We start from the raw sequence: 13282 nt of genomic DNA on the forward strand, positions 1-13282 counted from the left end.
ATCGTCCCAATTATAGTCCCAGTTACAGCCTCAGTTATAGTCTCAGTTACAGTCTCAGATACAGTCTCAGTTACATTCTTAGTTCAGTTTTTAGTTTAGAACTCAATTTAGTTTCAGGTTTGCTTTACCATAGTGTACAGTTATCAACTATTCAGTTATGAGTATTTTAGTACTTTAGTTTACAGACTATTTTAGAATCATGTTATACTCTTGGTCTTGTATTCTCAGATAATACAGTTTATATGTATTCATGCTTAGTTATCTCATGTTGCTTAGTCTGTTCTTACCTCATATGCATAATACTCTACAATTTCAGTCCAGTTGTTCAGACTAAGTACAGTTCAGTCTTACATAACCATTATTTAGCTATCAGTCATTCAGTTAATCAGATAAGTTAGTTTGTTTATTCATTGTGCTCAATGTGATTGTATATTTAGATCCTCGACTTATGTCAGTCTCCATCACGTAGTTTCAGACCCAGTATTCGTACAGTACCTATGTTTTACCATGTCCCAACTTCAGTTCTACTTATATCATTAAAGTAAAGTTTTACAGAAACTAAGTGTAGAGATTCACCATCTTATCAGAGTATGTTTATCATTCATGCTTTAAGAGTTTTCAGCTTTCAGTTTATTCCAGCCTATTGGTGAGTCTACTTACACTTAGCATGCATGTTTTATGATTATGTATGAAATCAATTTTACTTATTGCATTGACTCCTACATACTCAGTATATTTTAGGTACCCGTTGTAGCCAACACATCATGATCAGACAGATGCAGATTCCAGCTAGCAGATGATGAGTTCTCTAACTTCGGGAACTCCAGACAATTTTAGTTCATGTACAGTTTATTACTTTCATGTGTATGAATTAGTGGTAGTTGGAGGCATGTCCTAGTTATCTATAGTCAGTATAGTAGAGGCTTCATAGATGTCAGTCAGAGTCAGTTATGTAATTTCAGTTTCATCCTTCAAATTTATCAGATTGTAAAGCTTTATTAGTATTGTATCTATTTTAGATTTTTAGTATGATTATGTTTCCGCATAGCAGAACAACTATTTATTATGTTATAATTTAGTTGCTTAACAGTATACCAGTTCATGGGTTAGCATGGGATCACTTTTGGTTCTAAGCACCATGTGACAACTAGGGGGTAGTCTCGGATCGTTACACATGAACATGGATACTATTCGAGGAGGGAAAGATAAAGGTTTATGACTGCAACTTACCTATATTTGACGAGGCTAATTTTTTCACCCACAAGCAATCACTATTGGAGTTGTTGCCAACTTGTTGAATGAAAAATAGGATTTTGAAGGTCAAAACAAGAACATGATCCTTCCTAAATATGAAACTGGTGCCGCATGTGAGTTGTACATGCTTGCACACATCGAATGTTTGCTGTCCACACAAAAATGGTCGAGCCAACAACCTTTCTGAGCGACAATGATATGGCAAATATGCAAGAGGTTTGGGCTTATGGGGTACTAACTAAATCTTAGATCCTATGCATAAAAAAAAAGGTGTAGAAACACAAACACCATAACAATTTTTTATTTCAAGTTACTTCACTTTACATGTAGTGACAATTTTTTATATTTGATGAAAATTGAATTTTTTATAGTGCAATAGATTCTCTAGTCTATCGTTTTTGACAGATAGTTTATCTGTTGCAATAGGTTAGTCATCTGTTTCATTATGCATATGTTTATATCTAAGTCTATCAGTTGCAACAGATAGGTTATCTATTGGAAAAAATCAAAACAGTGGAAAAACCTGTTTGATAGTTTCCAATAAATTACCTACATGTTGCAAATATATCTCTAAATTTGTTTGATAATTTTCAACAGATATGTCATTTGTTGCAATAGATACATTATTTATTGCAATATTTGAATCTAGTATTCCATTTCAATTAATAAGCTCAAATCTAAAGATAAAATAAATTTCATAGACAAAATAAAATAAATCGAATCCTTCAAAAATTACATAAAATAAATCAACAAATAAATGAAAGGTAAAAAAATTATTATATGTACAAATCTCAAGAAATAAATCAACAATTGAAGTTTTGATGCCAACAATTCCAAAGGAGAGGTGCGGTTATTACTTTGACAGAATTAAGCTATAAAAATCTACTCAATACGGACAAGTTGTTCTTCATCCGGTGCCATGAATTTCGGCTTTGTTGTCGTGGATCTTTAATGTTGCTTGTGTATGATTTCTGTGTTTTTGCTTCTCCATATTTCCATAAAAGAGTAGCATATATTTTAAGGGGTAAGCCGAAATCAAGTCCATCATTTAGTAATTGTAATCCATCGCTCAAATACTAGGCATAAGCGGCAACAAAAAGACTGTAATTCCTTTGTTGGTAAAAACCAGATAATCTATATCGTGTAATTAATGTAAGTGTTGTGAACTTTATGAAATAAAACTAAATCATGATACTTACAGGCTATCAATGGGTTTTTGATCAATTCCTCAACATATTCTACATCAAATGAATTACCCATTTTATACTGGTATGCTTCAATCGTCGAGCAATCAATGCGAATCTTTTAGTCTAAAAAGCCACTTATATCGTGGTAAGTAGGCAATATTTTGGCCAGCTTTTGTATCTCAGATGATGGACCATAACGTCTCCTTCCTAATATCGAATCGTAAACTCAGTGCGCCTCTCTTTTAAAATGACGACATCCAACACCCAATGAAATTCATCACTACAATTGATTGTGATGTACACTTCGTCGATCAAATGCCAAGATAAGCTAGATGGAATGCTAAAATCTTTGATGATGTTCATTAAGCATTCCTCATTTTGGAAAACTTTTGGTTGTTGTTGACAATACCCATCATAGACATTATTGATATAAACTTTGAACAAATAATTGCCTGTTGTGTATCTGTATTATTTTTGTGTTTGCAACTTGGCCTTTTCAGAGGTAGTAAAAATGACATCAATGTGCTGCACATATTATCAAACATTACAGATTATGTGATAGGAAAAGTAATACCCAAATGCAATTAAATAAAATATTAATAGCAAGATGTATGACATTTAAACCTCATCATTCTAGCAAGTTTGGGGTTTTGACATCAAATGGAACCAATTCTTCATTCTGAGATGTGCAAAAATAAAGTCGAACATATCAAAACCAAGACATGACTTGTTCACTTTATAGTGTTTGTCATTTTGTTTTCTGCATGATTTATATGTGTTAATATTTTTTTTTACTACAAGAATTATATAAATCAATATTTTTAAAAATGATTTATGTACCTTTAGGTATGATGCTTTAACAACCCATTAGCAATCCATTCTGAATAATTATTGGTTAACTTTATTTTTTTGGATCCTCGTTCGACATGTTGAACCCTTCAAATGGGTAATTCTTCCATTCTCCCGGACTGACAGGTTTCAGATTTTCTTCATCTTTGGAAGTAATTGATAGATTATCAGTTGTGATACTTTGTTGTTCAACAGTAGCTTCTACTGTGACATCCACCTGAAAAGCCAGAATTATCAATGTTAATCATAGAGATACAAAAAAATGGAAAAAGATAACTCATCTGTTTAAGCAAATCAAACAAGTCTTTCTCCTGCTTTAAAGTATCCCAAACATATTATCCATCTATTGCAATTGATGGATCATCTGTTAGGACAAATTAAAATAGGAGGAAGAGTTTTATGATAATTTCTAATAGATGACTCATCTGCAACATATTACTTATCTATTTGGAAAAACTAAACTAGTGGGAAGCCTTGGTTTCATCTGTCCCAACAGATGACTCATCTGTTGCAACATATCACTTATCTGTTTGAAAAAACTAAAATAGTTGTAAGTCTTGGTTTTATTTGTCCCAACAGATGACCCATCTGTTACAACAAATAGGTCATCTGTTGGAAAAAAATTAAACAGTGCGAAGACTTATTTGATTTACTGAAACAGACGGACATATATTTCAATAGATATGCATCTGATGCAATAGATAATGCATTTGATACAACAAGTCAGTCAACATTTGCAACAGATGTATAAATCTTTTTGATAATTTTCAGCAAATATTTTATCTGTTAAAACACATATGTATTTGTTTGTTTGTCGGAATAGATGATATATATTGACCTTCTTTAGCTCATATTGCTCTCTTGTGACATTTGTACATTGATCAAAAGTGCAAGACAAAGACAGAGGAGTTGCAATTTTGCCTTTTTTTATGCTTGATGATGCCTTGGAGTTTTCTTTCCTTCTCCTCTTAGCCGCCTTACTCTCTAATGGAGTGTATTATGAAATCCTTTTTGATAGAATGACACCACTCTTAGATGTCAATTTCTTTACAGAAGCAGTTAATGCATTAATAACGTTAATCACTCTATCATATTTTGCCTTGCACTCTTGATATTTGCATGCAGAATATTCTATATGAGGGGCAAAATCTGTATAATTAGTATGATTATAATCATAATCATAATCATAATCATAATAGTTTGTTCTTTTAATAACCGTAAGAGGAGCATCATTAGCCCCAATAGCAGCACCACTACCACTACCAACACCAATACCTCCATCACGACCAACACCATCAACAACAACAAGTCTACCCTTTAAAATTATTTTTCTTGTGATAGTTGTTAATCCAAATAATTTGTTTGTAATTCTATCAATGACCTTAGGGTCCGATAAAGTTTGCACAGACTTTAAGGTAAAAAAATGGCATCTTCAACTCTCGATTGGTCGGAACAAGCCACGAATGCACAATCTAAAATAAATCAGTACAACAATGATGATTAAATAATTAATTAAAAGAAAGACTTAATTTGAATTAGATTTACTGCTTCCTTCGGGGGGTTGAAAAGATCAAGAAATTTTGCATTTTTATTAGTTTTGACCAACAACCATCTCAGAATTCTTGGACATGAAAATTTTTCCTGATGGTTCACTTGTCTTAAATAAGGAATGACTTCAAATGTCAAAGCCTATAAAATAACACCAATACATCAAAAATATTATTCAATAAAAAAAAGAATCATAATAAAAGAAATATTTACCATAAAAGCGGAAAGCCATATAACTTGACTGTCTTAGACATTAACGGAGTCAACAAATATTTGACAGTCATTTTAAAGCTTCATAACCCAAGGATAGCTGTTAAATGCCTCAAGATCCTCAGAGAGCTTTATTAAATCAAGCAGTATATTGTTGTTAACGTTTCTCGCCAAAGAATATTATGTACAAACCAAACCAAGTACAATGATCGATTGTGCTTCTTTAAAAGTCTTTTACCTTTCAACGATTCTATCAATTATTTGTTTTTGATGTTTGGACCAACAAGGAATACCAACTCATCACCATCACTTGACTTGCCTTTGCATTTTTGGGGTGTGCGGGGTGCTTTTTTGGGGATAGAATAGGTATAACTTGAGAGAAGGAGGATAACATTATAGTATAGTAACTATGTCAAACTCCTTCCAACCAAAATAAACAGGCATGCCACAGTAATTTATCCATTCCTCATTCATCTTATCTTTATTTTCATACATAAACTTATGCTTGAGAAGATCATATACTATTTTTATTTGGAAAAGAGCATTGTTATCCTCCGGCAAATCAAGATATTGCCCAAAGCAGCTGTCCCTGATATAAGCATCCAATTTTGGTTCTCGAAGTATTTTTCAGAAGGCGTCAAAAGATTTTTCCATCGCTGACTTAACCACGAAATCACCAGTCAAATTTGTGGTACCATCGCACTGCATTCTCACAAGACAACTCTCAATGCTGAAGGTTTTGACCAACTCTTCGATGGAACGGCTATTAGCATTTGGATCATTTCTTTTGAAACATTCCTTATCCGCATGTTCATTATCTTCTGCTTCTGATTGGAATATCGCTTGTAAAGCAAGCTTATAGAGTGGTGGATGTAGCCTAGCTGCTTCACTTGTTCCTTTACTTGGACTTGATTCAATTTCTTTTCTTTTGGTAGCTATATAATCTAAAAATAATAGAAAAATAAAAAATACTATAATTGATTAACGCATCAATAAAAAAAAGATAACAGTAAAACAAACATGTACAACAATAAAATAATAGTTCCAACAGATCACACATCTATTGTACCAAGTATGTTGTCTGCTGCAATGGATGGGTAATCTGTTGGAAATAATAAAAATAGATCACTCATCTGTTGAAACAGATGACTGGTCTGTGCAACAAATAATTCATCTATTGCAATATATGAGTGATCTGTTGGAACTGTTATCAACTGTAAATATTATTTAGATTTCTTCCAACAGAAGGGTCCTCTGTCGCAACAGATGAATGATCAGTTAGATTGTTCATCTGTAACACCAGATGGTTCATCTGTTGCATCAGATGGATAATCTGTTGCATCATATGGTTAATCTATTGTAGAAAAAAATAGTACTAGGATTTTGTTCAATAGAACAAAAGAAATATCATCATTTAATATCAAATACACCATTTTTATCAAGAAAAAAGAACAAATCAACCCAGCAACAACAACACAATAAACATATCAAGAATATCAATAGTGACCAAAAACCCTAACATTGCTGTTTTGCATTTGTACAAAAACAAACAACAAAAATCAAACTTTAAAACCCGCAACAGACACCAACAAATTGAATCTACAGTTCGACAATAAGAATTACAATAACAAAAAAAAATTATATTTCACTCCGAAAAGAGTATAGAAGAAATGCCATAAATTAGGATATTCTCCAGTCTCCATTTCAAATTTAAGCAACAAATATTGAAATTGTTAACCAATACTAGATAAGAAGTTGGCTCAAGTTCCTCTTTTTTTTCATAAATAAAAAACCATAATTTTTTATCTGTGAAAGAAGAAATGAAACGATAAATAACTCAAAGTTGTTGTCGCCGGAGAGCACTGCTGTCACGTCGATTGACAGTTGAAAGTCGAAAAGGAACTTGCCCAACTACTTATGACTGGGGGTTGAAGTCGCCGGGGATTGAAAGAAGAAATTTTACAGAACTGTTGGTTGGGAGAGAATTGAGAGAAACCGTCGAAAGAAAGGGAGAGAGGAGAAAGGCGGTTGATTTGGAGAGTAGAGAGGTGTGGATTAATTTGTATTTTTAAAAAGATTACAAAGTTCTGAAAATATTAATAAAGTCCATAATTAACTTAATTAAGTTTTCTAATTATGTTTGACTCTTTAAGTTAGTCAATGTCATCAATCCTTCATTCAAGACTTCAATGACACCTTTCCTTCAATTCCAAATAACAACTAAGCTCCATAAAAAGTCTCACTTATTACTATTAGAGGAGTTTCTAAATGACAACTAAGCTCCTCAAAGTCTCACTTATTACTATTTGAGGAGTTTTAAAAATGACAACTAAGCTCCTCAAAGTCCTACTTATTACTATTTGTGGACTTTTTCAAAATTACTTATATTTATATAAAATTTACATTAAAAAAAGGAAAAGTTTCAAAAATGGCAATAATTTGGCGCAAAACCCACCTTCCATAGCCATATTTTATGATATTGCCATTTATAGCCGATGTATTCGATCCACATCCGTTGTATTTGCTTTTTCTCAATAGTCTGTATTCATATAAAACATAAATATATTAATCACATTATATATTTTATATTTTATTTTATTTTTGAAAAATATGATTACATCAAATACAAGTCATGGATGATAACAGAAACATCATAACAGTGCATTATATTTTTATTTACCATTATTTTTATTTTATTCCTTTCTCTTTTTTTATTTTTTTTTATTGTTTTTCCTTTTAGATTCTTTCTTTCATTTTTTGTATTTTTTTCTTTTTCATGTTTTTTCTTCTTCTTTTCTTTTATATTTTTGTATTTTTATTTCTTTCTTTTTATTCTTTTACTTTTTTTCATCTCTATCTTCTATTTTTATTTCTTTTTTTGTTGTTTTTCTCTTTTTTTTTTGTACCTTTTTTTTTCTATCTTATATTTTTCGTATTTTTGAAAAATATGGCTACTCAATACAAGTCACGAATAATAATAAAATTACCACGATTGCTTATCGTATTTGTATTCACATCATTATTTATATTTTATATTCATTGATACAATTATATTTGTATTTGCATTTTATAGTTCGTGCTTATTTGTATATATATTACAGTTCACATTTGTATTTGTATTTTACAGTTCACACTTGTATTTGTATATTATAGTTCGCATTTGTATTTTATAGTTAGCACTTGTATTTGTATGTTATAGTTTGCATTTATATTTGTATTTTATAGTTCACACTTGTATTTGTGTTTACTAGTTGGCACCATCATTTATATTTTATACAATTCGCACTTGTATTTTAAAAAATTATTTTGTATTTGTATTTAATAATTAAGCAGAAATTGAATTTATATTTTGTGGTTTCATTTATTTGTATTTATATATTATTTTTATCGATGCGCTTGTATTTTTAAAGAACTATTTTGGATTTATATTTGTAAGCTGGCTGCATATTGTATTTTTATTTTAAATTTAATTTGTTTCATTTGCTTGTATTTGAATTTGTAGTTGACAAGATTATTTGTATTTTTAAACAATTATAAAAGAATTTTTATTTTTCTTCCTACGAACACTTGTATTTATAAATGATAAAGTATACAAATACAAATGTCACATTTGCATCAAATGATACATATTTATATAACTTGAATCATACACATGCAAAATGACACTTGCTTATATACAAATACAAATGATAAATTTGAAATATAAATACTAATGATAAATTTGCATTGAATGACACATTGCATATTTATATATTTAAGACCCAAACAAATACAATTAATTCATACATTTTTTTGTATACAAAAACAAATGATAAATTATACATATTCATTATTAAACTATTCAACTATAAATAGTAAATTTATTTAAAATATATAGTATGATACAAATAAATATAAAATATAAAATATAACAACAACAACAATAAAAAATGAGAGAAAAAAATACAAAAATAAAAAGGAAAAAAAAGAAAAAGAAAAAGAAAAAAATGAAAAAGAAAAACACATAAAAGAAAAAAAATGAAAATAGAAAAAAGAAAGAGAAAACGAAAAAAAAGAAAAAGAAGAAAACTGAAAAAGAAAAAGAAGGAGAGTAATAGAAATTAAAGAAAGAGATAAATAAATGAGAGAGACTATGAATTCTAATTAGGAATAATTAAAAGGCAAGAGAGAGTTATGAATTGTAATTAATTGAAATTTAGGCTAAATATAATAATTAGGATTCTATGTTTGCTAAATCATATAGTTCTCTCTTAATTTAATCTCTACTTATACAAATTGTTCAGAAAGAAACTAAAAGAATTTTTACTTCAAATAGTTATGTGTAGACATTTACACCAACAAACCCAGCCCACAAATAAGGTATGTGAAGAGTAAAGAGTATCAGACTCCATCACTAGCTCGTGGAGGATTTATAAACTTTTGGACAATATATACAAGTATCTCTCTATTTATAGACATTCAGACAATATATGTAAGTATAGGTCTACTTATACAAATTATTTAGTAATTTTTCATTAATTTTACAGATAATGAGAAGTTTGAAAATTGCATGACAAGCTGCAGTGAGAACTATTGCATCGGCAATGCTCTAGAGAAAGCTTAAGACCCAGTTCTAATAAATAAGTAAAATTATGGTCCACAAAGTATGTGTCTATGACACTATGTACTTAAGCTACTAAATACTTTTGTGGTTGTAATTTTCTATGTTACGTATGTAATGCGTTGTATTAACAAAACTATAGCGCTTCCTACTAAAGCACGAAGAAAAGCTACTTCCAACAATAGATCCCTTTAGTTTATGCAGTATCTATGACTAAAATTTTGGGTGTACTGGATAAAACGTATTAAGTTTAGGGGTATCAAGGTAGGTACACTATTATCAAGATGATTCAAGATATTTTTTGAAAGCTCCTACTTTCCTTCTTGAAAAAAAGAAAAACAAAAATTTCTTGAGGATATGGTATTACATCATATAATGCACAATGGCTTGACCTTACCTTGGAATACAACACGTATTTTTAGAATAATCTATACAAAGAAGAAAATGAATAACCAAGTTGTCTCCAATCTTATCAACACAACAACAATAACTTAAGTGTATTTCAAATGACACCCTTTTGGATAAGGATTACTTTACTACCGATTAAACAGAAATTCTTCATCACATAACTTCGCACAACTTATCTAGATCTAGTCTCTAGATACAATCCAAAACACTTTAACTTTACAATGTTTCCTCTCTCTATATAGTGCACTTTGAGGTCTATAGTGCACTAAAATATTTTTCATGTATAATGTTTTTCTAAAAATTGTTTACTTAGAAAATATTACTTTTCAACAATTTTTTCATCTGCTCTACCATCCGATCATGTAAAACGTAAATATACTCCCACACTTCGACAATGAGGATAATGTATAAAGTCAGTAAACATTACCTCGTACATCAGTAATAGGAAGTTTTTATTACTTTTTAATTATGTCTGATTTGTGATTCTTTGATTGGTTTTGCTATTAACTGTATATTACTCCTCTCGTCTCAAATTAGTAGTCATATTACTTTTTAAAAGTTAAAATTATTAGATTTTTTATCAATGTTTTTCATCAAATTGATATGAAAAAGTTGCAGCTTATAATATTTTTCATATAATTTCTGAATATCTAAATTTAGTTAGCAAGATCGAGTTGATATAATTTAGTTCAATTTTACAAATTAATTAAATTGACTCCGGAGAAATATGAAACTTAACAGAAACGGAGGGGAGTACTACAGAAAAGAACACTCATCTCAACGAAAAGTCTAACTTTCCTGGCAAACCATATTATAGTATTTTGCAATTGTCATCTTAGACTTTTCGTCTTTTAATCTTGTTCCTTCGGCTTTCTTAATTTTATTAAATATTATCTTCTCGGTAATTCTAGTAATTTATTTAGAGAGGCAAAGTCAAAATTTAAACTTTTTTGAACTTCAAATTTTCGAAAAGTTATTATGTAGTTTGAAATATTAAAATAATTATTTAAAGAAAAGAATATCATAGTATACCATCGTTGAAATAATTAATAAAATGTGTTACCAGAAAACTTATTTGCTCTGCAAAAGAAGTGCAAGAATACGTGCCTATTCAATTGCTTATTTTTTTTTCTATAAAATGGAGATATCAATTACTCTACTTTTCTTTCAATTGATAACTTGGCATATCTGAAGGAAGCATTTTCTGCTTATCTTATAGACAACCAATACTCTATTTGATTTGTATAAATACTGGATGGGCAAGGCCTGTGCTAAGCACGGGCCCAATATTTAATATTTCTAGTGGTTGTTGCTTTTGAATTCCTAGCAAAATAATAATAGTGAAAGAAATTTAACTAAAAATGAAGCAGTGTATCATTGAAAAACATAAAAAACATAAAGCTAATTGCAAAAATTTAAATGCTAATACAATTGATGCTAGCAAATGTCATTGGAAAATATAAAGCTAATTGTAAATATTTACATGCTAATACGATTGATGCTACCAAATGTATATGTAATATTGCAGATAACATTAGATTTATATACATAGAGACAAAATATCTAATGGCAAGTTACAAATTCTCTTGGATGCGCTCAAGTATCCGAGTCTTTATTGGATGATTAAACTATTCGCGTATTGACTAATGTGTTTTCTATTCGTTGTATAGTTCTCTTCTTAACCTCTTAGTTTTGTAAAATCAATATGCAATCAAAAAGTAATATCAATTATCAGTAAGGCAACATAGTCAAAAAGTAATATCAATTATCAGTAAGGCAACATAGCGGCCAAGTAAGGCAAACATCATAATGTTTAAAGTTTCAAGATGACAAAGAGATAGATGGTATCACCTAAAGTACCTCCACGATTCGTATGCGAGTGCGTATACAGGCTAAAGCTATTACAATTATAAGGACATCCACAGTCAGTCTAACAAATGTGTTACAGCCGACTTAGAACCAACAAATATTATCAGATACATACATTTCCAATTTAATGACTTAGAACCAAGAAAATTGCTTTAAAGGAAAATGTGTTAACTTCCAAACCCACCACATGCAACCACGAAAATATATTCACAAAATCATAAAGATTCATTAAATTACTTTTAGCAACCCATTCATGCTCATTAGCAGTAATATACAGTGACAGTATGCTCTAAGTCCCATTAAACATCTGTGGATTGGCAATCATTCGTAAATCATGTATCAAGCTGCTCTGAGTACTTCATAAATGAAAGTTAAACTCATCAACATCCATGAACGATAGATTCAATCTAATATGAAGTTTACAACTAAAAAGGGAAAGTGCTGAACAACCCCCTCTTGCCTATTCATTAGCATTTTCTTCCACTTCTATGGTGCAAGATTTGTCAATCTTCACCTTTTAATGTCCCCTAAAAGCAAAATGAACAAGCATGTATATATATATATATATGAACTGCACTTCTTTAAATCTGCAAATTCACCTAGTAATTGGGTAGGGCTTCAATCTATCCTAGAACTCCCTTCAATATTAATATTAATATACTATAAATAAAGTTGGTGTTTTTACATAGTATAAGTACAATTAATTTAACCTCTAAATGCCTTGTAAACATGCTTCCACCAGTAATTCACGATCAAGATAAACAACTAATAGTAATACAACAACACACCCAGTGTATTCCCACCTAGTGGGGTTTGGGGAGGATAGAGTGTACGCAGATCATACCACTACCTTAGGAGAAGTAGAGAGGCTGTTTCCGATAGACCCCCGGCTTAGGACCGATACCCATATACCAACCCAAATATAAGTGTATATAACTAGTATGGTACACAAGACAAACTAACAGAATACCAAACACAAAAGATAAGTACATATATAAACAAACAACTAATAGTAATATAAACTATAAATGATTAGTCAATTTTCAAAAATTCTAACTAACAACAACAACAACAAACCCAGTAGATTCCCACATCGTGGGGTTTGGGGAGGGTAGAGTGTACGCAGACCATACCACTACCTCTAACAAAGAGAGAGGCTGTTTTCGATAAACCCCCGGCTCAAGACAAAGGACAGCATATAAAAACATCAAAAGCATGGAACACGATAAGAAACATAGATACGCCATCCACAAAAATATGCTACACTGCCAAACAAAAGAGCCCTCCTACCTACTGACTACGACTCATCCACCCACCTTAACCCTCTATCCTAATGTTTTTCCTCCATACCTTCCTA

This window comes from Capsicum annuum, chromosome 7 (genome assembly GCF_002878395.1).
Source record: "Capsicum annuum cultivar UCD-10X-F1 chromosome 7, UCD10Xv1.1, whole genome shotgun sequence".
Taxonomy (NCBI): Eukaryota; Viridiplantae; Streptophyta; class Magnoliopsida; order Solanales; family Solanaceae; genus Capsicum; species Capsicum annuum.